General features: G+C 42.1%; 1 long non-coding RNA gene across 1 annotated transcript; it reads left to right on the top strand.

The window, feature by feature from the left end:
• Positions 1-10: 10 nt before the first annotated feature.
• On the top strand, positions 11-27,681 carry LOC139364061 (uncharacterized). The gene is made up of 3 exons (XR_011625280.1): positions 11-90; positions 19,830-19,926; positions 27,359-27,681. It is a non-coding gene; the product is annotated as an uncharacterized lncRNA (long non-coding RNA).
• The last annotated feature ends 30 nt before the right edge of the window (positions 27,682-27,711 follow it).

The raw sequence follows: 27,711 nt of genomic DNA, 5'->3' as shown, positions 1-27,711 counted from the left end.
TTCGCGCAGGCTCAGAATCGATCGCTCGGCTGGTTGACGTTATCAAGAAGAGAGTCGCTTTGGACTGGGGGAAGGCTTGCGCGGCATCAGGTTGTTGCTGGGTCCGAGGGCGGTAGGGAGTGGAGAGAGCGCCGGGAGTCGCTCAGCTGGGTCTAGGAGAACGGCTTGCAGATTCACATCTCCTCTGCCCGCGGATGTCCTCCGGGGAATTGAGGCTTCCTTCCTCAGCGGCCCTTTTTTCTCTCTTTGCTCCCGCTGCCCCTTGTATTTGGTTTCTTACTATTTATGTAGCATCATTGCTTGCGGTTATAATGGCCACCACTTTATTGAGCATTCACTGTACAAGCATCTCGCAGCAGGCGCTCATAAGCATCTGGCGATTCTTGGCCACTGCTGGAAGCCCAGCCATTCTTTGGAAGGAATTTGACAGCCTACATAATCCTGTACTCTAATATCCACATGGTACTCTTGGAGCTAGGAAGATGAAATTGCCGTTATATTAGTTTTCTGAAGCCGCCATAACAAAGTACCACACACTGGATAGCTTAAAACAACAGATATGTTTTCTCGTTTTCTGGAGTCTGGAAGTCAGAAATCAAGATGTCAGTGGGGCCTTGCTTCTTCTGAGGCTCTGGATAGAATCCTTCCTGCCTATTCCTAGCTTCTGGTGGGAGCCAGCAATCATTGGTATTTTTCGGCTTGTAGCTGCATTAATCCATTCTCTTCCTCTTTTATCAAATGGTATACTCCCTGTGAGTCTCTGTGTCTTTTATAAGGAAACCAGTCATATTAGGTAAAAGGCTCACCTTACTCCAGTATGACCTGATCATGACTTATCACATCTGCAATGACACCCTTTCCAAATAAGATCACATTTCGAGGTTCCAGGAAGGACATGAATTTTGGGGGCGACACTAACCAACCCAGTATAGCTATTCAAGTTCTTAAGAAGTAAACAAACGAAGAGTTGACAAACAAATGTAGTACAAGTGGATTCAAACTTAGTTCAGTTTTATCTGAGTATTGATAGACATTCGGGATATCCCTTTGAAAGATGGGTAGGGGCCGGGCGTGGTGGCTCACGCCTGTAGTCCCAGCACTTTGGGAAGCCGAGGTGGGCGGATCAGTTGAGGTCAGGAGTTTGAGACCAGCCTGGCCAACATGGCGAGACCCCGCCTCTACTGAAAATACAAAAATTAGCCGGGCATGGCAACAGGTGCCTGTAGTCCCAGCTACTTGGGAGGCTGAGGCAGGAGAATCGTTGAACCTGGGAGGTTGCAGTGAGCCGAGATCACGCCATTGCACTCCAGCCTGAACAACAGAGCGAGACTTCGTCTCTAAATAAATAAATAAATAAATAAATAAATAAAACATGGTGGGTAAGATTTGACTGTGCCATCATAGACTGTCAGAGACAACATTCTGGGCAAAAGAAACATTACAGACAAGGAAGCACGGGTTGAACTGTAAAATAAATTAGGTTAAAGCGGGAAAGACCTTCATTGCATGCTGAAGAGTTTGGAGCCTTTTCTTTATATAAAATTAGGAGCAAATCAACGTGTTTCAGCAACTTAGTTGTGCTTTGAAGATTAATTTACCAGTTTGGGCCAAGCCTGCTTTGCATTTCTTACTCCAGTTTAAGAAGTCTTACATCCTATTATCTGAGCATAACGTACTGTTTTCATTGTAGTGTCTCTGCCCATCCTGTCTCCTCTGCCTGGAATGCTGCCATGGGGCTACATAATATTCACTTGTCCTTTTTTTTTTTTTTTTCTTGTCCTGGAAATTGTATTATAGCATGGCGAGGAGTTGAGTGGGGAGAGAAAGTTCTTCAACCCATTTTATGGCATTAGTATCCCCGTAATACCAAGACTGATAAAAAGCACGAGAAGAGAAAACTACATGCCAAACTCAAGGTAGATACAAAGCTCTAAAATAAAGTTCTATCGGGAACAAGAAAAGGTGTATCTCAGAAATGATTTAACATTAGGAAACCTGTTACTATAAATCATTGTATTAATAGTTCAGAGGTTTAAAGCCACATGATTATCTCAATAACATTATTTTTTGAAAAATTCAATAGCTACTTTGACTTAAGAGAAAAATCTTTAAGCAAATGGGGAATGAATAGCAACTTGATAAAGGACACTTATCAGAAATCTATGGTAACCATCATACTACATAATACAACAGAAGCATTCCCATTACTGTTAGGGAAAATGAGAATACTCACTTTTACTGCTAATGTTCAACATGGTGCTGGATTTTCTAGCCAATACAGTAAAACAAGCAAAAGGCAAAAACATTAGGAAAGGAAGAAATGAAAATAGTATTTTCAGAAAATGTAATTTTCTTTCTAGAAAATAGAATGTAAGGACAACCTACTAGATGGTGCAGCAAGGTGGCTAAATAAAGTCATAACTTACATTTTTTGTATATAGCAGTAATAAAATAGAAAAAAGGGAACCCACCCAAAGGGGCCAAATGAAGTACCTATGAGTACACTGAACAAAAGATGTATGAGACTTATGGGAAAATATGAAATATCATTGAAAAATATTAAAGACTTAAGTAAATGGATATTTCATGTTCCAGGATGGGAAATTTTAGTATTCTAAAGATATTAGTCTATTGCAAATTAATAAAAATTTGATGTAGTGCCTACAAAATATTAATATTATACTAATAGGATCTTTCCAAAAAACTCTATTTGGTCAAAGTGTATTATTATTTTGACACACTACTAGGTTTCATTATCTATTTAGAATGTTTATTTAGAATGAGTGATATTGGTATGTAGGAGGTTTTTGTACTATATTAATCAGCTATTGAGACTTAAAGTTATACTAGATTTCTTAAATTTATTTTTATTTCGTATTTGCCTATGGTCTGAAATAATTTAAGTAACTTTAGAATGATCTGCTCTTTGAAGGATGCAGAACTCGGTTATGAAATTATTACATAGTATTATATGGTGTGTTTTAAACAATGTAGTCTACTCTTTATGATAATTGGACTATTCAACTTTTCTACTTTATGTGGGCTCAATTACGATTATTTATATTGTGTTTTAAAGTCATTAATCACAAGTGGGTTTTGGATTTTGCGAAATACTTTTTCTGCATCTACAGTTATGATTATGGGATTTAGCTTGTTGATGGGTTACCTTTTTTTTTTTTTTTTTTTTTGAGACGGAGTCTGGCTCTGTCTCCCAGGCTGGAGTGCAGTGGCCGGATCTCAGCTCACTGCAAGCCCCGCCTCCCGGGTTTAGGCCATTCTCCTGCCTCAGCCTCCCGAGTAGCTGGGACTACAGGCGCCCGCCACCTCGCCCAGCTAGTTTTTTGTATTTTTTAGTAGAGATGGGGTTTCACCGTGTTAGCCAGGATGGTCTGGATCTCCTGACCTCGTGATCCGCCCATCTCGGCCTCCCAAAGTGCTGGGATTACAGGCTTGAGCCACCGCGCCCGGCCGTGATGGGTTACCTTAATTGATTTTTGAATGTTGAACTAGCCTTCAACATTCAAACTTGGTGATTGATATAGTTTGGCTCTGTGTCGTCACCGAAATCTCTTCTTGAATTGTACTCCCATAATTTCCACGTGTTGTGGGAGGGACCCGGTGGGAGATAATTTGAATCATGGTGGTTCCCCCATACTGTTCTCGTGGTAGTGAATAACTCTCATGAGATCTGATGGCTTTATCAGGAGTTTCTGCTTTTGCATCTTCCTCAGTTTCTCTTGCCGCTGCCATGTAAGCAGTGCCTTTTGCCTCCCGCCATGATTCTGAGGCCTCCCCAGCCATATGGAACTGTAAGTCCAATTAAACCTCTTTTCCTTCCCAGTCTCGGATATGTCTTTATCAGCAGTGTGAAAACAGACTAATATAGTAAAAGTGTATGATTCTTTTTCTTCATTGTTGGACTAAATTTGCTAATGTTTTATTGAAGATTTCGCATCTATGTTTATGAGAGATATTGGTCTGTCATTTTCTTTTCTTTGTCTGGTTTTGGTATGAGGGTGATGTTGTCCACATAGAATTAATTAGGAAAGCCAGGCACGGTGGGTCACGCCTGGAATCCCAGCAGTTTTGGAGGCTGAGGCGGGTGGATCACTTGAAGTCAGGAGTTTGAGACCAGCCTGACTGACATGGTGAAACCCCATCTCTACTAAAAATACAAAAATATTAGCTGGGCGTGGTGGTGCATGCCTGTAATCCCAGCTACTTGGGAGGCTGAGGCAGGAGAATTGCTTGATCCCAGGAGATGGAGGTTGCAGTGAGCTGAGATGGCGCCATTGCACTCCAACCTGGGTGACAAGAGCAAACATCCATCTCAAAAATAAAAAATATAAATAAAAAATAAATAAAAAAGCCGGGCGCAGTGGCTCACGCCTGTAATCCCAGCACTTTGGGAGGCCGAGGCAGGCGGATCACAAGGTCAGGAGATCGAGCCCATCCTGGCTAACATGGTGAAACCCCATTTCTATGAAAAATATAAAAACAATTAGCCGGGCGTGGTGGTGGACTCCTGTAGTCCCAGCTACTCAGGAGGCTGAGGCGGGAGAATGGCGTGAACCCGGGAGGCGGAGTTTGCAGTGATCTGAGATCACGCCACTGCACTCCAGCCTGGGCTACAGAGCAAGACTCCATCTCAAAAAATAAAATTAAAATAAAATAAAATAAGATAAAATAAAATAAAATAAAATACTCGTTCTCCAGGACCTCCATTTTATAGTCAGGATGACTCAGCCTCATATATAGACACCTCACTCCATAATCTTCTGCAAAATTAGCACCAAATTCAGGCAGCCAGGTTTTTGTTGGTAGGGAGAATAATTGCCAGATAAATACGCTAGAGGGTAAACACCGATAGATATATAAAAAGCATCAACATCAGTCACTCTGTATTTATTACTTTTACCTGCATTTCTAACCCCTCTCTCATGGTCTATTATTATTACCCCCTTTTAATTTCTCATAAGACTCTCAGGCCCCATGAAGAATGCTAATAACAAAATTGTACATCTTAGTTAGCTTACACTACTATAACAAAGTACCATGTACTGGGTGTCTTAAATGACAGACATTTATTTCTCACAGTTCTGGAGGCTGAGAAGTTCAAGATCAAGGTGCTGGCAGATGTGGTTCCTGGTGAGGATCCTCTTCCCGGTTTGCTGATGGCCTGCTGCTTGCTGTGTGCTTGCATGGCAGGGAGAGAGAGAAGCAAGTTCTCTGGTGTCTCTTAAGGGCACTAAAACTATTATGAGACCCCACCTTTATGATCTCATCTAAACATAATGACCTCTCAAAGGTTCCATCTTCATATACCATCATATTGGGGGTTAGGGCATCGACATATGGATTTGAGGGGTCACAATTCATTGCATAGCATTGTACCTATTCAGCAGTATCCCTTTGAGAGTTATGTTCCAGCACTGTGTCATGTTTTTATATGCAGATGTTGACTTAGTCCTCATTATATAGCTGAGGGAACTGGGTCTAGTTCATTAACTACACTAAGGTTATAATCAGTAAGTTGTCACAGAGCTAGGATTTGAGCCCAGGCAGTCTGAGTGTAAATCCCCAAATCCTAATTCCCTCCCTATATTGCCTCAACAGAGGAAAAATCATTTTGAAACCTGATTAACTGAGTTCAGGAGTTATCACACTTTTATGGACTGGGAATAGAAGTACTTCAAATATTAATTAAACTGATTCTTTTGATAACTGCTTATGAGAAAATAAACCAGACAGACAATAAATGTTTACAATAGAAAGAACTAAAAACAAAACTTTGGAGAATATGGACAGCCAGTTTGAAAGGAGTAATTTCTTGAATGCTGATCACATGAGACATGCCTTGTCAGACGCAACCACAAGTGTTAACTGATCAAACTGGCTAAGGATTTAAAAAGTTCCTGGCCAGGCAGAGTGGCTCATGCTTGTAATCCCAGTACTTTGGGAGGCCGAGGTGGGTGGATCATGAGGTCAGGAGATCGAGAGCATCCTGGTTAACATGGTGAAACCCCATCTCTACTAAAAATAGCCAGGCGTGGTGGCAGGCACCTGTAGTCCCAGCTACTCAGGAGGCTGAGGCAGGAGAATGGCGTAAACCCAGGAGGCGGAGCTTGCAGTGAGCCGACATCGCGCCACTGTACTCCAGTCTGGGCAACAGAGCAAGACTCCGTCTCAAAAAAAAAAAAATTTCCAGTGAGGGCCTAGGGAAGTGGCATTGTTTAACACTGCTAGTGAATATGTATTTGCACTTCTTCTGAAGAGGAAATTTGAAAATATGTATGTAAAACTTCAAAAAAATTATTCTTTTGACTAAATAGGTTAAACCTGGGTACTAATTCTAAGGAAGTCAAGATGTATGCAAAATGTTATGTACAAGGCTAGTCATTATATTACTTCAAAAATAAATTTATATATATTCTGACTATTAAAAACATGCTACTTACAAGAAAGTCAAGAAGATACAGAGATGTCCATAGAAATAAAAACAAAGAACTTGGAATTTTATCTCTTAGAACTTGCCATTGTTACAACTGGACACCCCTACCCCTTAGTCATGTATGTATGTCAAATTTGTATTTTCATAACTCATTGCTTTTAAAAATACACTTCTCTTACCTAGTTATTCATGCTCAAAATACAAATACATGCTCGCATCTTTTGTGTGTGTGTGATGGAGTTTCGCTCTTGTTGCCCAGGCTGGAGTGCAATGGCGCGATCTCAGCTCACTGCAACCTCCACCTCCTGGGTTCAAGCAATTTTCCTGCCTCAGCCTCCCAAGTAGCTGGGATTACCAGCGCACGCACAATGCCTGGCTAATTTTTTGTATTTTTAGTAGGGATGAGGTTTCTACATGTTGGCCAGGCTGGTTTCGAACTCCCGACCTCAAGTGATCCGCCCACCTCGGCCTCCCAAAGTGCTGGGATTACAGCTGTGAGCCACCCCGCCTGGCCCCCCTGCCTTTTTTTTTTTTTTTGAGATGGAGTCTTGCTCTGCCACCCAGGCTGGAGTGCAATAGTGTGATCTCGGCTCACTGCAACCTCTGCCTCCCGGGTTCAAGCGAGTCTCCTGTCTCAGGCTTCCGAGTAGCTAGGATTACAGGCGCATACCACCAAGCCCAGCTAATTTTTTGTATTTTTAGTAGAGATGGGGTTTCACCATGTTCCCCAGGCTGGTCTCGAACTCCTGAGCTCAGACAATCCACCTGCCTTGACCTCCCAAAGTGCTAGGATTACAGGTGTGAGCCACCATGCCCAGCTGCTCACATCATTTTATTTATTTATTTTTTTGAGACAGAGTTTCACTTGTGTTGCCCAGGCTGGAGTGCAATGGCACAATCTCGGTTTACTGCAACCTCTACCTCCCGGGTTCAAGTGATTCTCCTGCCTCAGCCTCCCGATAGCTGGGATTACGGGCATGTGCCACCACGTCCAGCTAATTTTGTATTTTTAGTAGGGATGGTATTTCTCCATGTTGGTCAGGCTGGTCTTGAACTCCCGACCTCTGGTGATCCACCTGCCTTGGCCTCCCAAAGTGCTGGGATTACAAGCGTGAGCCACCGTGCCCAGCCTGCTTGCATCATTTTAAATGAATGCCTAGTATTCGACTGTGTGAATAGACCATAATTTAATCAGTGAGTTTTTTTGTTGTTGTTGTTTTGTTTTTTGTTTTTTTTTTTTTTTTTTTTTTTTTTTGAGACAGTCTTGCTCTGACATCCAGGCTGGAGTGCTTTTGTTTTTTTGTTTTGTTTTGTTTTTTGTTTTGTTTTGTTTTTTGTTTTGAGACAGAGTCTCGCTCTGCCGCCCAGGCTAGAGTGCAGTGGCGTGATCTTGGCTCACTGCAAGCTCCGCCTCCCGGGTTCACGCCATTCTCCTGCCTCAGCCTCCCGAGTAGCTGGGACTACAGGCACCCGCCACCTCACCCGGCTAGTTTTTTTGTATTTTTTAGTAGAGACGGGGTTTCACCGTGTCAGCCAGGATGGTCTCGATCTCCTGACCTCGTGATCCACCCGTCTCGGCCTCCCAAAGTGCTGGGATTACAGGCTTGAGCCACCGCGCCCGGCCTTGTTTTTTGTTCTGTTTTGTTTTGTTTTGTTGGAGACAGTCTCACTCTGACACCCAGGCTGGAGTGCAATGGCGCGATCTCAGCTCACTGAAACCTCCATTTCCTGGGTTCAAGCATTCTCCCTGCCTCAGCCTCCCGAGTAGCTGGGATTACAGGCGCCCAACACCACACCTGGCTAATTTTTGTATTTTTAGTAGAGACAGGGTTTCACCATCTTGGCCAGGCTGGTCTTGAACTCCTGAGCTCAGGCAATCTGCCCTACCTCGGCCTCCCAAAGTGCTGGGATTATAGGCGTGAGCCACCATGCCTGGCTAATTTTTGTATTCTTAGTAGAGACGGGGTTTCACCATGTTGGCCAGGCTGGTCTCGAACTCCTGAGCTCAGGCAATCTGCCCTACCTTGGCCTCCCAAAGTGCTGAGATTACAGGCATGAGCCATAGTGCCCAACTAGTGAACTCTTGATGAGCTTGTTTTTGCCTTGTTAGAATTGAAAACTTGGTTTATCATCTCACCCTCCTAAGATTTCATTAAAATCATACTTAAGAAATAAAAAGAGACATAAAGATATAAATAAGAGAATGGGAAAAGAAACATAAGGATCTAAACAGGAGAATGGGGAAAAGATCCTTAGTAGATCGGAGATTTCAAAGAAATTTTGGAAGATAGCTGATGAAGAAATTATAACTGATGGTGGGGGAAGCAGAAGAAACTGTGGAGGGTGAGAGATATAGCCCAGGAAAAAACAATTCACACTATGGAGTGCTAGAAGTTTCCAGAACCAGGAACTATCAGAGACAACTGAGTACAGGAATGAGATATAAGGCCAAGATTCCATATATGAAACAGTTTTCCTTCCCTTCCACCTCTGCATGCAGAATGCCTTACAGCCAAGAATCTACCCCCAGGGTGAGGGTATGATAGGAGGAACAGAGACCATCCAGAACTTCCCATACATTCACACATCACACTAAAATGTTATTCTGTAAATAAATCTAAGGGCTCCATGGAAAATCCCCTGCATTCTGCCCATTAAAGTAAAATGTCAGCATTCCTGTCCCATCATCTTGGCCAGCAGACAAGTTCCACACAAGAGAGCTCATAATCCACTTACTTCATTAAAAAATATAAACAGTCAAGACCCCCTGACTCCAAACATTTGAGGAATACTTCCAATGTGAAATAAAGATGGGTGAGATCACTGCACTCCACCCTGGGTGACAGAGCAAGACTTTGTCTCAAAAAAAAAAATAAATAAATAAAAAAGAAAAGAAAAGCTTAACAAACTGAAATAATTTTTCTTAAATCCAGAAGAAAAGTGAGGTCACAGGGCAAACCACTATCCCCAAAACTGGAGAGGCAGACAGGTATGTAGAAAAGTCACAAGCTACCCAGACCAGAAATCTCCAAAGGAACCAATGCCAGGGCAGAAAAATATGAACTGTAATTGCATTGCTAGAGGCTACGTGTAGACAAGTCTGAGAGTCAAAAATTTCAGAAGAAACCAGAAATAGGGGAGGGGGAACCCAAGCTTCTGTGAGTTTTACCTCCAAGAGTTTGACCAGGTTCTCACAATAAATACCAGAGAAAAATCTTGTCAGGCTTCTAGCAGGAGAAGAAGAAAAAGAACCATTTTGAAACATGCCAGAGCATGCTATTCTTAACAAAGTCTGCCCTCGGGAGAATTATTTAATCAGAGCCTAAATTGCTGGAGTTTTATCAGGGCTAACTGGCCTGGGAGAAGGGAAAAATGCCCAACTCCAACCCACTCTGGCCATTTTGTCCCACCTAAGGGGGAAGCAAAAACTGAGAAGCACTTGTAAAGTTCACATTCCAGAAGCATATGCTCACTAAAAGACTGAGACCTAATCATAGGATTCATAGAGGAATACTTTCTTTCTCCCCACACCTTACTCCCACATTACTAAAGGCCTATTTGCAGCAGTTCCTTTTACCCAGTACATCCTGTCCAGTATGAAAAAAAACTTACAAGGCAAACTAAAAGCCAAAACACACATTTTGAAGAGACAGAGCAAGCATCAGAACCAGACATAGCAGGAATGTTGGAATTATTAGACAAGAAATTTTAAACAACTTTGATTAATATACTAACAGCTTTAATGGGTAAAGTAGACAGCATGCAAGAACAGATGGTCAGTGTAAACAAAGAGATGGAAATCCTAAGAAAGAACCAAAAAGATGCTGGGAGCAGTGGCTTATGCCTATAATCCTAACACTTTGGGAGGCCTAAGTGGGGCAGATTGCCTGAGCTCAGGAGTTTGAGACCAGCCTGGGCAACATGGCGAAACCCTGTCTCTACTAAAAATACAAAAAAAATTAGCTGGGGGTAGTGGCGCGTGCCTGTAGTCCCAGCTTCTTGTGAGGCTGAGGCACGAGAATCTCTTGAACCCAGACCCGGGAAACAGAGGTTGCAGTGATTCGAGATCATGCCACTGCATTCCAGCCTGGGTAACAGAGCAAGGCTCTATCTCCAAAAGAAAAAAAAAATTAAATTAAATAAAAACAAAAAAGAACCAAAAAAAAAGGGCAAGAGATAAAAAGCACTGTGAATAGAAAATGTAGAATGTCTTTGATGGGCTACTAGACTGGACATGACTGAGGAAAGAATCTCTGATTCTATAATACATCAATAGAAGCCTTTTTTTTGAGATGGAGTCTCACTTCATCACCCAGGCTGGAGCGCAGTGGGGCGTGATCTCAGCTCACTGCAACCTCTACCTCCTAGGTTCAAGCAATTCTCCTGCCTCAGCTTCCTGAGTAGCTGGGACTACAGGCGCATGACGCCATGCCCGGCTAATTTTTTGTATTTTTAGTAGAGATGGGGTTTCACCATGTTGCCCAGGCTGGGACTACAGGCATACACCACCACGCCAGGTTAATTTTTTGTATTTTAGTACAGACGGGATTTCACCATGTTGCCCAGACTGGTCTTGAACGCCTGAGCTCAGGCAATCCACCTGCCTTGGCCTCTCAAAGTGCTGAGATTACAGGCATAAGCCACCACGTCCAGCCAATAGGAACCTTTCAAACTGGCAATAAAAGAGAACAAAGACAAAAACAAAACAAAACAAAACAAAAAAACAAACCTAAGAGACTATCCCAAACTTATGGAACAACTACAGAAGATATAACATCTGCATATTATGAATACCAGAAGGAGAAAAAAGAAAGGAATAGAAGAAATTATTCATATTGTTTGAAAGAATAACGACTTGAGAGTTTCCTCAAATTAATGTCAGACACCAAACTACAGATCCAGGAAGCTCAAAGAACACTAAGCAGATAAATATAAAAAACAAAAACAGAAAACTGCAACCAGGCCTATAATTTTCAAACTACTGAAAATCAAAGATAAAGAAAAAATCCTGAAAGAAACTAGAGGGGGCTGGGCACAGTGGCTCATGTCTGTAATCCCAGCACTTTGGGAGGCCGAGGCGGGTGGATCATCTGAGGTCAGGAGCTCGAGACTAGCCTGGCCAACATGGTAAAACCCCGTCTCTACTAAAATGCAAAAAATTAGCCAGGCATGGTGACATGTGCCTCCAATCCAAACTACTTGGGAGGCTGAAGTAGGAGAATCGCTTGAACCTGGGAGGTGGAGGTTGCAGTGAGCCAAGACCGCACCACTGCCCTCTAGCCTGGGCAACAGAGTGAGATTCCATCTCAAAAAAAAAAAAAAAAAGAAACCAGAGAAACACCTTAACTACAGAGGAGGAGCAAAGTTAAGAATTACAACTGACTTCTCAGAAACCATGTAAGCAAGAAGAAAGTAGAGTGAAATATTTAAAGTATTTAGAGAAAAAAACTCCATCAATGTAGAATTCTGTAGGCTCTGAAACTATCCTTTAAAAGTCAAGGAGAAATATAGATTTTCTCAGAAAAACAAATATTGAGGGAATTTGTTGCCAGTAGAATCCCAAAAAATGTTAAAAGAATTCTTTAGAAGTCGGATGTGGTGGCTCACGCCTGTAATCCCAACATTTTGAGAGGCCAACTGGGGCACATTACCATAGGTCAAGAATTCAAGACCGGCCTGGCCAACATGGTGAAACCCCGTCTCTACTAAAAATACAAAAAAATTAGCCAGGTGTGGTGGCACATGCCTGTAATCCCAGGTACTCGGGAGGCTGAGGCAGGAGAATTGCTTGAACCTGGGAGACAGAGGTTCCAGTAAGCCGAAATCGCACCGTACCACTGCACTCCAGCCTGGGTGACAGAGAGAGACTCCCTCTCAAAAAAAAAGAAAAGAAAAGAAAAGAAAAGAAAAGAATTATTTAGACAGAAGGAAAATAACACAGGTCAGAATCTCGGATCCACATAAAAAGCACCAAAGAAGTAGTAAGTGAAAGTAAAATAGAAACTTTTTCTTATTTTTAATTGATCTAACAGATAATAGTTTGTGCAAACTAATATTAACAAATATATTTGCTTATGTGTGCTTATACGTGTATGGTTATGTATGCTTACATATTGTAAGTGATACAAATGACCGCAATGATACAAAGATGGGAAGGAAGAATTAGGATTATTTAATTATTATAAGGAACACTGTTCAAGAAATGGTATAGTGTTATTTGAAATTGGGCTTGGATTAGCTGTAAATGTACATTGCAAACTCTAGGGTGACATCTTTAAAAAGAAAAAAAAAGTATAAGTGATATGGTAACAAATGAATAAAAATGGAATTACATACAAGGCTCAATTAAAGCCACAAAAGGGGCCAGGCATGGTGGTTCACGCTCATAATCCCAGTACTTTGGGAGGCCAAGGCAGGTGGATCATCCGAGCTCAGGAGTTTGAGACCAGCCTGGCCAACATGATGAAACCCTGTCTCCACTAAACATACAAAAACTAGCCGGGCATCATGATGTGTGCCTGTAGTCCCAACTACTTGGGAGGCTGAGGCAGGAGAATCGCTTGAACATGGGAGGTGGAGATGGCAGTGAGCCAAGATTGGGCCACTGCACTCCAGCCTGGGAGACAGAGCAAGACTGTGTATCAAAAATAAAATAAAATAAAATGAAAATTTATCAGGGATAAAGAGAAACTTTATGTAATGATTAAGAAGCTATTTCTCCAAAAAGACGTAACAATCCTTAAAGTGTGTGTGCCTAGCAACACAATATGAAAATATGCGAGGTAAAAACCGATAGAACTACAAAGAAAAACAGGTGACTCCATTGTCATAGTTGGAGATTTCAACATATCGCTATCAGAAATAGACAGATCCAGCACGAAGAAAATCAGTAAAGACACAGTTGAACTCAACAACACCATCAATCAACTGAATAATATTGACATCTGTAGACAGCTTCATTTAACAACAGCAAAATACACATTTTTCTTAAGCTCATAGGGAACATTCACCAGGAGAGACTACATTTTGGACCATAAAATACACTTTAACCCACTTAGGAGAATAGAAATTATACAATGTCGGCCGGGCGCGGTGGCTCAAGCCTGTAATCCCAGCACTTTGGGAGGCCGAGGCGGGTGGATCACAAGGTCAGGAGATCGAGACCATCCTGGCTAACATGGTGAAACCCCGTCTCTACTAAAAATATAAAAAACTAGCCGGGCGTGGTGGCGGGCGCCTGTAGTCCCAGCTACTCGGAGGCTGAGGCGGGAGAATAGCGTGAACCCGGGAGGCGGAGCTTGCAGTGAGCCGAGATGGCGCCACTGCACTCCAGCCTGGGCCACACAGCAAGACTCCATCTCAAAAAAAAAAAAAAAAAGAAAAAAAAAGAAATTATACAATGTCTGCTCTCAGACAACAATGGAATTTAACTAGAAATCAATAATAGAAAAATAACTTAGAAATCCCAAAATATTTGGAGATTAAATATACTTCTAATTTACATATGAGCCAAAGAAGAAATTTCAAGAGAAATTTTGAAATACTTTGAATTAAATGAAAGTGAAAATACAATCAAAATTTGTGGGAAGCAGTTAAAACAGTGATTAGAGGGAAATTAACACCATTGAATGCATATATTAGAAAAAATGAAAGATCTAAAATCAATTTTAGCTTCCACTTTAGGAAAACGGAAAAAGAAGAGTTAATTAAATACAAAGTAAGTAGAAGAAAACAAATAATAAAAATTAGAGCAGAAATCAATGAAATTTAAAACAGAAAATAGAGAAAAATCATTGAAACCAAAAAGCTTGTTCTTGAAAAAGAGCAATAAAAGCAAAACACTTCTAGTAATCTAACTACAAAAAAAATTGAGAAGGCATAAATTACTAATATTAAAAATGAAAGAGGGGAACATCACTACAGATCCCATGAAGATTAAAAGGGTGATAAAAACTCTGTCCAAAAACAAAAACAAGAAAAAAAACTCTACGCTCATAAATTTGATAACCTAAATGAAATGGACCAATTTTTTAAAGACACAATCTGGCAAAACTTACACAAGAAGAAACAATCTGAATAGGCCTATACCTATTTTTAAAATGGAATCAATAATTGGTAACTTTCTGAAACAGAAAGTACTAGATCCAGATGGTCTAACTGATGAATTCCATGAAACATTTAAGGAAGAAATTATGCAAATTATCTACACTCTCTTTCGAAAGATAGAAGTAGAGAGAATCTTTCCTAACTTTTTTTTTTTGAGACGGAGTCTCGCCTTGTCACCCAAGCTGGAGTGCAGTGGCCTGATCTCTGCTCAGTGCAAGCTCCGCCTCCCAGGTTCACGCCATTCTCCCGCCTCAGCGTCCTGAGTAGCTGGGACTACAGGCGTCCACCACCACGCCCGGCTAATTGTTTTTGTATTTTTCATAGAAATGGGGTTTTACCATGTTAGCCAGGATGGTCTCGATCTCCTGACCTTGTGATCCGCCTGCCTCGGCCTCCCAAAGTGTTGGGATTACAGGCGTGAGCCACTGCGCCCGGCTTTTTAATTTATTTTTTATTTATATTTTTTATTTTTGAGATGGATGTTCGCTCTTGTCACCCAGGTTGGAGTGCAATGGCACCATCTCAGCTCACTGCAACCTCCATCTCCTGGGATCAAGCAATTCTCCTGCCTCAGCCTCCCAAGTAGCTGGGATTACAGGCATGCACCACCACGCCCAGCTAATATTTTTGTATTTTTAGTAGAGATGGGGTTTCACCATGTCAGTCAGGCTGGTCTCAAACTCCTGACTTCAAGTGATCCACCCGCCTCAGCCTCCAAAACTGCTGGGATTCCAGGCGTGACCCACCGTGCCTGGCTTTCCTAACTAATTCTATGTGGACAACATCACCCTCATACCAAAACCAGACAAAGAAAAGAAAATGACAGACCAATATCTCTCATAAACATAGATGCGAAATCTTCAATAAAACATTAGCAAATTTAGTCCAACAATGAAGAAAAAGAATCATACACTTTTACTATATTAGTCTGTTTTCACACTGCTGATAAAGACATATCCAAGACTGGGAAGGAAAAGAGGTTTAATTGGACTTACAGTTCCATATGGCTGGGGAGGCCTCAGAATCATGGCGGGAGGCAAAAAAGGCACTGCTTACATGGCAGCGGCAAGAGAAACTGAGGAAGATGCAAAAGCAGAAACCCCTGATAAAGCCATCAGATCTCATGAGAGTTATTCACTACCACGAGAACAGTATGGGGGAACCACCATGATTCAAATTATCTCCCACCGGGTCCCTCCCACAACGCGTGGAAATTATGGGAGTACAATTCAAGAAGAGATTTGGGTGACGACACAGAGCCAAACTATATCAATCACCAAGTTTGAATGTTGAAGGCTAGTTCAACATTCAAAAATCAATTAAGGTAACCCATCACGGCCGGGCGCGGTGGCTCAAGCCTGTAATCCCAGCACTTTGGGAGGCCGAGACGGGCGGATCACGAGGTCAGGAGATCCAGACCATCCTGGCTAACACGGTGAAACCCCATCTCTACTAAAAAATACAAAAAACTAGCTGGGCGAGGTGGCGGGCGCCTGTAGTCCCAGCTACTCGGGAGGCTGAGGCAGGAGAATGGCCTAAACCCGGGAGGCGGGGCTTGCAGTGAGCTGAGATCCGGCCACTGCACTCCAGCCTGGGAGACAGAGCCAGACTCCGTCTCAAAAAAAAAAAAAAAAAAAAGGTAACCCATCAACAAGCTAAATCCCATAATCATAACTGTAGATGCAGAAAAAGTATTTCACAAAATCCAAAACCCACTTGTGATTAATGACTTTAAAACACAATATAAATAATCGTAATTGAGCCCACATAAAGTAGAAAAGTTGAATAGTCCAATTATCATAAAGAGTAGACTACATTGTTTAAAACACACCATATAATACTATGTAATAATTTCATAACCGAGTTCTGCATCCTTCAAAGAGCAGATCATTCTAAAGTTACTTAAATTATTTCAGACCATAGGCAAATACGAAATAAAAATAAATTTAAGAAATCTAGTATAACTTTAAGTCTCAATAGCTGATTAATATAGTACAAAAACCTCCTACATACCAATATCACTCATTCTAAATAAACATTCTAAATAGATAATGAAACCTAGTAGTGTGTCAAAATAATAATACACTTTGACCAAATAGAGTTTTTTGGAAAGATCCTATTAGTATAATATTAATATTTTGTAGGCACTACATCAAATTTTTATTAATTTGCAATAGACTAATATCTTTAGAATACTAAAATTTCCCATCCTGGAACATGAAATATCCATTTACTTAAGTCTTTAATATTTTTCAATGATATTTCATATTTTCCCATAAGTCTCATACATCTTTTGTTCAGTGTACTCATAGGTACTTCATTTGGCCCCTTTGGGTGGGTTCCCTTTTTTCTATTTTATTACTGCTATATACAAAAAATGTAAGTTATGACTTTAATCTATTTAGCCACCTTGCTGCACCATCTAGTAGGTTGTCCTTACATTCTATTTTCTAGAAAGAAAATTACATTTTCTGAAAATACTATTTTCATTTCTTCCTTTCCTAATGTTTTTGCCTTTTGCTTGTTTTACCGTATTGGCTAGAAAATCCAGCACCATGTTGAACATTAGCAGTAAAAGTGAGTATTCTCATTTTCCCTAACAGTAATGGGAATGCTTCTGTTGTATTATTTAGTATGATGGTTACCATAGATTTCTGATAAGTGTCCTTTATCAAGTTGCTATTCATTCCCCATTTGCTTAAAGATTTTTCTCTTAAGTCAAAGTAGCTATTGAATTTTTCAAAAAATAATGTTATTGAGATAATCATGTGGCTTTAAACCTCTGAATTTTTTTTTTTTTTTTTTTTTTGAGACGGAGTCTCGCTCTGTCGCCCAGGCTGGAGTGCAGTGGCCAGATCTCAGCTCACTGCAAGCTCCGCCTCCCGGGTTCACGCCATTCTCCTGCCTCAGCCTCCCGAGTAGTTGGGACTACAGGCGCCCGCCACCGCGCCCGGCTAGTTTTCTGTATTTTTTAGTAGAGACGGGGTTTCACCGTGTTGGCCTGGATGGTCTGGATCTCCTGACCTCGTGATCCGCCCGTCTCGGCCTCCCAAAGTGCTGGGATTACAGGCATGAGCCACCGCGCCCGGCCTAAACCTCTGAACTATTAATACAATGATTTATAGTAACAGGTTTCCTAATGTTAAATCATTTCTGAGATACACCTTTTCTTGTTCCCGATAGAACTTTATTTTAGAGCTTTGTATCTACGTTGAGTTTGGCATGTAGTTTTCTCTTCTCGTGCTTTTTATCAGTCTTGGTATTACGGGGATACTAATGCCATAAAATGGGTTGAAGAACTTTCTCTCCCCACTCAACTCCTCGCCATGCTATAATACAATTTCCAGGACAAGAAAAAAAAAAAAAAAAAAAAGGACAAGTGAATATTATGTAGCCCCATGGCAGCATTCCAGGCAGAGGAGACAGGATGGGCAGAGACACTACAATGAAAACAGTAAGTTATGCTCAGATAATAGGATGTAAGACTTCTTAAACTGGAGTAAGAAATGCAAAGCAGGCTTGGCCCAAACTGGTAAATTAATCTTCAAAGCACAACTAAGTTGCTGAAACACGTTGATTTGCTCCTAATTTTATATAAAGAAAAGGCTCCAAACTCCTGAGTAAGTGGTACTACAGGCGCCCGCCACTACACCCAGCTAATTTTGTTTTTGTAGTTTTAGTAGATATGGGGTTTCACCGTGTTAGCCAGGATGGTCTCGATCTCCTGACCTTGTGAGTCACCTGCCTTTGGTGGTTGGGAATCCCAACCTCCCAAAGTACTGGGATTACAGGCATGAGCCACCGCACCTGGCTAGTCCTGAACTATGTATTCTACGGCTTTCCTTCTAGATGGTATTTACTGTAGGGATTCACTTAATGGATGAGAAAGCTAGAATCTGTATGTATTTAGTAAAAAGTCGAATTCTAAATGACTCATTTTTTCTTTTTTTTTTTTTTTTTTTGAGACGGAGTCTTGCTCTGTCACCCAGGCTGGAGTGCAGTGGCCGGATCTCAGCTCACTGCAAGCTCCGCCTCCCGGGTTTAGGCCATTCTCCTGCCTCAGCCTCCCGAGTAGCTGGGACTACAGGCGCCCGCCACTGCACCCGGCTAGTTTTTTGTATTTTTAGTAGAGACGGGGTTTCACCGTGTTAGCCAGGATGGTCTCGATTTCCTGACCTCGTGATCCGCCCGCCTCGGCCTCCCAAAGTGCTGGGATTACAGGCTTGAGCCACCGCGCCCGGCCATGACTCATTTTTTCTATTGGAATTCTGAGGAAATTTTTTGTCTTCATTATAATCACTATAAGTTTTCTTTTCTTTTCTTCTCTTTTTTTTGAGACAGAGTTTCGCTCTTGTTGCCCAGGCTGGAGTGCATGACACGATCTCGGCTCACCACAACCTCGGCCTCCCAAGTTCAAGCGATTCTCCTGCTTCCGCCTCCCCGAGTCCTGGGATTACAGGCGTGCCCCACTACACCTGGCTAATTTTGTTTTTTTAGTAGAGATGGGGTTTCTCCATGTTGGTCAGGCTAGTCTTAAACTCCCGATGTCAAGTGATCTGCCTGCCTTGGCCTCCCAAAGTGTTGGGATTACAGGCATGAGCCACCATACCCTGCATAAATTTTTCTTATCTTTCCAAGAAGACTTGCTGGTTTGTAGAGTTTTCCTTTTGTGTAAAAATACTCCTTTGTTACTAAATCAGAATTAAAGTATTATAAAATTTTCTACCCATAACACCATTAAGTTAATGCCAACTACTTTAAGGTTTATCTGTTCATTTTATATGTGAACAATTTTATTCACTTGTTTATTCATTCAACATTATTTTTAAAACTTAGTTTAATATTGCTATTCACTTGTAATATTCATATAATATTCCATAGAACCCTACTATCTCTGACAGGCACATAATAAGCACACATGTCATATATCTGACATAACATGTGGCCAGTGAATGCCAGGCAGACCTCTCAAACCAGTGCCTAACAGAGCAGGTAGTTTATCTATCAAAAGATGAGGTCCAGCCTTCAGCATTTTTAGGTTAGGAAGCTCAAGATTTGTAGTATTAGAGATTTTACTTTGATACATTGATTTGAATTAACCAGTTTGACAAGAAAGGCATGAAACTTCTAGAATATAAATGAAATAAGTTATCAATAAATATAACTAGAAGGGAGAGGAGATTTGGAATATACGAACATCTTTTTTAAATTTAATTTTCAATTGACAAATATTAGTATTTGAACATCTTTTTTTTTTTTTTTTTTGAGACAGGGTCTCGCTCTTTCACCCAGGCTGCAGTGCAGTAGCACGATCTCAGCTCACTGCAAGCTCCGCCTCCTCTGGAAGGAAAATCTACTTGGAACTTTGGGTAACTAGATGACCATTCACTTATAACATAGGGAAGGAGTTAAATCATTTTTAACACAGACCATCAGTAACTTTAACATACAAATTAACCTGTTATAAAGACTATTGATCAGTTATTTCTGGAGGTACCCTGTCCCTCTGCTGTCTAAGATGTGCCCTGGGATTCTTTTGTATTGAGACAGGGTCTCTGTCACCCAGGCTGGAGTGCAGTGGCATGACCATAGTACACTGCAGCCTCAACCTTTCTGGTTCAAGTGACCCTCCCACCTAAGCCTCCTGAGCAGCTAGGACCACAGATGTGCACCACCACACTAGGCTAATTTCATTTTTTATGTTTTTTGTGGAGATGGGGGGGTGAGTCTCACTATTTTGTCGAGGCTGGTCTCAAACTCCTGGGCTCAAGCAATCCTCCTACCTCAGCCTCCCAGAGTACTGGGATTACAGGCATGAGCCACCACACCTGGCCTACATTGTTTTTGTTGTTGTTGTTGTTTTGTTGTTGTTGTTTGTTTTTGAGATAGGAGTCTTGCTTTCTCACCTAGGCTGGAGTGCAGTGGTGTGATCTCACCTCACTGCAACCTCTGCCTCGTGGGTTCAAGTGATTCTCCTGCCTCAACCTCCTGAGTATCTAGAACTACAGGTGTGCACCACCATCCCTGGCTAATTTTTTGTATTTTTAGTAGAGATGGGGTTTCGCCATGTTGGCCAGCCTGGTCTTGAACTCCTGGCCTCAGGTAATCTGCCCGCCTTGGCCTCCCAAAGTGCTGGGATTACAGGCATAAGTCACTGCATCCGGCCTGCGCTGGGATTCTTAACTGGATCCTGGGCTGATTGTTTTTCCCACAGTAGCAATGGGGTGGGAACTCATTAGCAGATAGACTAAAGAAAACCATCACCTGGAACGTGTGCAAATGAGAATTTAGCAAACGTGAAATCTTCTTTCCCAAGAATGCGTCTAAGAGGCTCTAGACTAAGAGCAGAAGCAGAGTGGAAATAGGACTGATATCAAAGGGGTAATTGAAAGACAGTCTATCAAACCACTTTGTGCCAGTTGATGCTGTGACTCTCCCTACTCCAATCTTATATATAAAGTGGCTAGCTGCAGCAGTCACTAAAGGAAAACTAAACTAAAAACCAAAATTGAAGGAGTCATTCTTCCCCAAAGAAAATTATCTGCCTTGGGAACAATCCAGGTAGGTAAGCTCTTCTCAGTTTGGCAGTTAGAAGGGCCCTCCTTCTGCCTGTGTACCCTAAAAAGAAGCCTCCCAGTTGACACATCCACCATACAAAGTTGACATTATCCCTCCTATTACAGAGAGAAGTCAGCTATGAAAATTAAACCTACAGCAGCAGATGAAACTCCAGCAGCTACCTAGTCATTTGTTTATTTATTTTTAGAGACAGGGTTTCATTCTGTCACCCAGGCTAAAACGCAGTGGCATGATCATAGCTCACTGCAGCCTCAAACTTCTGGGCTCGAGCAATCCTCCTGCCTCAGCCTGTTGAGTAACTAGGATTACAGGTGCGTACCACCATGCCCAACTAATTTCTTTTTTTTTCTTTTTTTTTTTTTAGAGACTCCCCATGTCGCCCAGGCTGGAGTGCAGTGGCACAGTCTCGGCTCACTGCAACTTCTGCCTCCCGGGTTCAAGCCATTCTCCTGTCTCAGCCTCCTGAGTAGCTGGGATTGTAGGCACGTGCCATCACACCCAGCTAAATTTTGTATTTTTAGTAGAGACAGGGTTTCACCATGTTGGCCAGGCTGGTCTCAAACTCCTGACCTCAGGTCATCTACCCACCTCAGCCTCCCAAAGTGTTAGGATTACAGGCGTGAGCCACTGTGCCTGGCCCCAGCTAATTTTTTTGTTGAGACAAGGTCTCACTATGTTGGCCAGGCTGGTCTCAAACTCCTGGCCTCAAGCAATCCTCCTGACTGGGCCTCTCGAAGTGTTAAGATTACAGGCATGAGCCATTGCGCCTGGCCCTCGTCCTTTGTTTTTATGCAAATCTTCTTAAATGTTCAACCCGCATTTACTAGACATTTGAAGAAAACTAACAGCAAGTAAGAAAAGGGCCTTATTGAAAAAACAAAGCTATTCCCAGGGAGTACAACTTATACAAGAAACAGAGAAAACATTGGAAAAAAATGTATGTGTCTATGTATACTAAAAAAATTAGTATCTATGAAGAGATTTGAGGATATTGCATTGTAAGTCAAAAATAGGCTGCTATGGAAAAGGAACAATGCAAATAAGAGAACTCCTAGAAATTCAAAATGATTGTCAAAATAAAAATTTAATAGTGTTGGGATAACAAACAAAAACATCCTTCCCCAAAAGATAATTGGAAAAAAATATGTTAGTCTAGGATATCTACTAACTACCTAATAGAAATTAAGAAAAAAAATCAGGAAAAAAATGGAAGAAAAGAAATACTAGGAGAACAAATAGTTCAGGTAACTTAGAGATGCATGTCTTTGTACTGAAAATGTACCAAGCATAGGAACTTTTAAACACGTCTATATGTGTGTATATATGTATATGTACATACACACACATATCTGTACACACAGCAAATTTAAACACACACACACATACGCACACAGAAACCTGTTACCGGAAAGGAGTCCCAGTCCAGACCCCAAGAGTGGGTTCTTGGATCTTGTACAAGAAAGAATCTGGGATCAGTCCATAGAGTAAAGTGAAAGCGAGTTTATTAAGAAACAAAGGAATAATAGTTGGCTACTCCAGAGGCAGAGCAGCAGCTTGGGCTGCCCCACTAAGGATACTTATAGTTACTTCTTCTTTATATGCTAAACAAGGGGTCGATTATTCACAAGTTTTCCAGGAAAGGAGTTTAGTACGTTAGAAGTTACTAAAACTAACTTTAGAAAGTTAGTTTCCCGGAACTAAGCTTTCTTCCCCCTTTTGGACCATATAGGGTAACACCCTGACATTGGCATGGTATTTGTAAACTGTCATGGTGCTGGTGGGAGTGTCTCCGAGCAGGCTAATATATTATAATGAGTGTATAATGAACCTTGAGGACGACCAGAGGTCACTCTTGTCACCATCTTGGTTTTGGTGGGTTTCAGTCAGCTTCCTTAATGCAACCTGTTTTATCAGCAAGGTCTTTATGACCAGTATCTTTGCTGACCTCCTGTCTCATCCTGTGACTTAGAAAGCCTAACCTCCTGGAAGTGCAGTCCAGTAGGTCTCAGCACCTGTTCAAGATGGAGTTATTGTGGTTCAAATGCCTATGACAAATCCTTCAAGATTTTGGAATAATAAAAATTATAGGAAGAGCCTAAAAGTTTCCAGAGAAGGAAAACAGAGGTTACCCAAACAAGAATGAGAATTGGATTGGCGTCTGTTTTGTCATCAGCAAAGAGGTATACAAGAAGGTATTGAAGCAGTACCTTCAAAGTCGAAACAGAAAGTTGTTGAATCTATAATTCTATACCAGACAAATACATGAAAGAGTAAAAGAGATATTTCAGAGAGGCAAGAACTCACATTTATTTCACTTCTACATTTTTCTGAAAAAAAAATTTAAGGATATACACTGGAGAGATTGAAACTTGTGAGCTAGTAAAAAGGACCCAACCTAGGAAAGCAATGAAAGGAAATTCCAGGATGTTATCTTTGCAGAAAGCCTAAAAAATAATGGATCCTCATTTGAACAGGATTCCAGAGGGTCAGCAAAATGTATTGAAGCAAAAAGTAGATTCCAGTTAACAAATAGTTAAGATTAAAAAGCTATAGATGATCATCACCAAAAAAGGTAACAGTATATGTTTCATTTTCTCAAATAAAGAGGTTAATGAAAACACCAAGGAAAGCAGTTTTATAAGAACATGATAGTCCACATACAAAAATTAGGCCAGGCACAGTGGCTCAAACCTGTAATCCCAGCACTTTGGGAGGCCAAGGTAGGTGGATTACTTAAGGACAGGAGTTCGAGATCAGCCTGACCAAGATGGTGAAACCCCGTCTCTACTAAAAATACAAAAATTAGCCGGGCATGGTGGCAAGTACCTCTAATACAAAAAAAAAACACAAATATATATATATGTATCTTCTCTAGGTGATATTTTCTTATTTTTTTCTGAAAGTTTTAATTTAGCTTTAATTATCTATAGAATTTTATGTGATGTGAGATAGAGACCTTTATGTGGTGTGAGATAGGGACCCTGTTTTATTTTTCACTTTGATTTGATAATCAGTAGTCCCAGATATAGTCATTAAATGACTATTCCTTTCCCCCCGATCTCCAATGCCCCCTCTATCATATCAAGCATCCATATGTATGGGTCTGTTTCTAGGACCTCTAATTTGTTCTATCAATCATTTTGTTTTATTTTGAACCAATACCAGAGTATTGTAATTACTATAGCTTTGTCATAATGATACAGGAGGTAGAAAGAAGTTATTTAGGCAGATAGTGAGGTCAGCAGAGTCTTCAGCAGAGCTTCCTGTCTACCAAAAAGTAGCCCGAGAATCTTTTTTTTTTTTTTTTTAGACGGAGTCTCGCTCTGTTGCCCAGGCTGGAGTGCAGTGGTGCAATCGGCTCACTGCAAGCTCTGCCTCCCGGGTTCACGTCATTCTCTTACCTCAGCCTCCCGAGTAGCTGGGACTACAGGCGCCTGCCACCACGCCTGGCTAATTTTTGTATTTTTAGTAGAGACAGGGTTTCACCTTGTTAGCCAGGCTGGTCTCGATCTCCTGACCTCATGATCCGCCCGCCTCAGCCTCCCAAAGTGCTGGTATTACAGGCACGAGCCACCACGCCTGGCCAAGAATCATTTTTTTCCTAACAAAGATCAGCCTGACAAATCAAGCTGCAAACATAAGTAAGGAAGCTAGAAGGTTGCATGGGGGAATGCCGGCAGCTGTGCCAATAGAAAAGGGCTACCTGGGGGCCAGGCATGTCCACCATGGAGGTTCCGTTTTCCCTTTTTTTTGTTACCATGTGTACAGTAATAGATAAATGGGCAACATGGCACAGCTCAGGCAGAGAACCCACCAGCATAATAGAAGATTAGGGTGGGAGCTACGAGAAATTCATGCCCTATGCAAATGGCACACCTGGTGTAAGCAGTTTTTTGCACCCTACTTAAATCAGACACTGCCTATTCACCAGCTCATCTATAAAACTCCCTGCATTTCACTGCAGATCTGGAACCTATTTTTCCAGGACCCATCTCTGAAGCAGAGAGCTCTTCTCTTTCTTTCACCTATTAAACTTCCATTCTTAACCTCCCTCTTTGTGTGTCCTTGTGCTTGTTCTCCATGGCTGTGGGACAACGAACCTTGGGTGTTACTCCAGACAACGAGGTTGTTTCAGTAAGACTGGATAGTTGATAGAATAAATCCTCCCACCTTACTCTTCAAGAGTGTCTTGGCCACTCTTGGCCCTTTGCTCTTTTATTTGCATGTTAGAGTCTATCAAGTTCCTGACCGGGCACGGTGGCTGACACCTCCTGGGTTCAAGCAGTTCTCCTGCCTCAGCCTCACTAGTAGCTTTACAGGTGCCCACCACCACACCTGGCTAATTTTTTGTATTTTTAGTAGAGACAGGGTTTCACTATGTTGGCCAGGCTGGTCTCAAACCCCTGACCTCGTGATCTACCTGCCTTGGCCTCCCAAAGTGTTGGGATTGCAGGTGTGAGCCACCACATCTGGCCAGCTGTTTTTAAACATAGGGTTTTTATTATTTGGCAGGAGAGCAGTAGGTGCAGCATATAGGCCACATCCTCGCTCCCATGATAACAAGCCACTTCATCCCCTGATTGACTGCTGGTCGGGTCTCCATTTCAGCCAATCCTTCACGGTATAGCCAATTGGAGGCCTCTACAGGGCACCAAGGGGTGTTGCTAGGTTCCTTTAGCTTAATAAAAACCCTAATTGAGGAGGCTCTTGAGACGCTTGCTGGAGCCCACTCCCACTCTGCTACTTGTCTTTAATAAACCTGTGCTTTCACTCTTTCCTTGCTCCGTTCTTTTGTTACTTTGTTCAATTCTTTTTTTTTGAGATGGAGTCTTGCTCCATTACCCATGTTGGAGTGCAGTGGCATGATGTTGGCTCCCTGCAGCCTCTGCCCCCCAGGTTCCAGTGATTCTCCTGCCTCAACCTCCTGGGTAGCTGGGATTACAGGCGCACGCCACCATGCCTAGCTAATTTTTGTATTTTCAGTAGAGATGGGGTTTTGCCATGTTGGCCAGGCTGGTCTCAAACTCCTGACCTTGGATGATCCACCTGCCTCGGCCTCCCAAAGTGTTGGGATTATAGGTGTGAGCCACTGTGCCCGGCCTTGTTCAATTCTTTGTTCAACATACCAAGAACCTCAACAACTCTATCCAGTAACAATATCTTTTCCAGGCCGGGCGCGGTGGCTCACGCCTGTAATCCCAGCACTTTGGGAGGCCGAGGCGGGCGAATCACAAGGTCAGGAGATCGAGACCACGGTGAAACCCCGTCTCTACTAAAAATACAAAAAATTAGCCGGGCGCGGTGGTGGGCGCCTGTAGTCCCAGCTACTCGGGAGGCTGAGGCAGGAGAATGGCGTGAACCCGGGAGGCGGAGCTTGCAGTGAGCCGAGATCGCGCCACTGCACTCCAGCCTGGGCTGGGCGACAGAGCGAGACTCCGTCTCAAAAAAAAAACCAAAAAACAAAAAACAATATCTTTTCCAATCAAATCCCCAAACATTCTAAATGTGAGTGTTCAGATGCTCCCATGCTTGTGTGAGAAGATCCAGGATAGTAATCAGTTCTCTGTTTTTCCTGTTGGGACCTCAAACCCACAAATAAAAGCACATGTGGGAATTCCACAGAAGATCACTAAAGTTTTTCCCAAGTTCAACACAGATGAACCAATCCATTTGGACATATATACATTCATGGTTACATACAGAGGAAAATGCATTCTCTTTTGAAGAGGCCAGATGATGGTAATAATCTGTGATACGACACAACTTTAAAGGAAAATGTGTTCTTGTTTAGTCCCCATTGCTTGGTTGGGAAGAGAGGCATCTGTAGCATTCCCCTGGAGGCAGGAATCAACTATGGAATCAACAGTCAAGAGCAGAGAGGCCAGGCACGGTGGCTCACGCCTGTAATCCCAGCACTTTGGGAGGCTGAGACGGGCGAATCACGAGGTCAGGAGATCGAGACCATCCTGGCTAACACGGTGAAACCCTGTCTGTACTGAAAATACAAAAAAATTAGCCGGGCATAGTGGTGGGCACCTGTAGTCCCAGCTACTCTGGAAGCCGAGGCAGGAGAATGGCGTGAACCCCTGAGGTGGAGCTTGCAGTGAGCCGAGGTAGCACCACTGCACTCCCGCCTGGGCGACTGAGCAAGACTCCATTTCCAAAAAAAAAAAAAAAAAAGAGCAGAGGGATAAACAGGTAGGTCCTCTATGCTTTTTCTAGGTTCTAGGAAGCATCAGTAAGTGAAAAACCACAGTTTTGCCTGGATGCTGTAAGAGAAGTCCTGTGTTACTATTGGGGAAGATTGATATGATAATGGCGAGAAAGATAGTGGTGATGATCTTCCTGATTTGAAGACCTCTACATGTATTCTCTCAGAATGGTCCTAAAGAGAGGTAAGAAATGAGGTTTTATGAGAACTGGTCAGGACTGAAACTTCATGAAGATGTGTGTCCTGCTCTCTCCACAGCCCCATCATCAAACAGACTGAAGTTCCTCTGTGTTCAACTGCAGAACAGCTGAGTTGTGTGCCCTTTGAACCTTAAAATTAAGACCCTTTACAGTCATTCTAAAAT

The sequence above is a fragment of the Macaca nemestrina genome, chromosome 7 (genome assembly GCF_043159975.1).
Source record: "Macaca nemestrina isolate mMacNem1 chromosome 7, mMacNem.hap1, whole genome shotgun sequence".
Taxonomy (NCBI): domain Eukaryota; kingdom Metazoa; phylum Chordata; class Mammalia; order Primates; family Cercopithecidae; genus Macaca; species Macaca nemestrina.
This window is presented reverse-complemented; position numbering and strand designations above follow the sequence as displayed.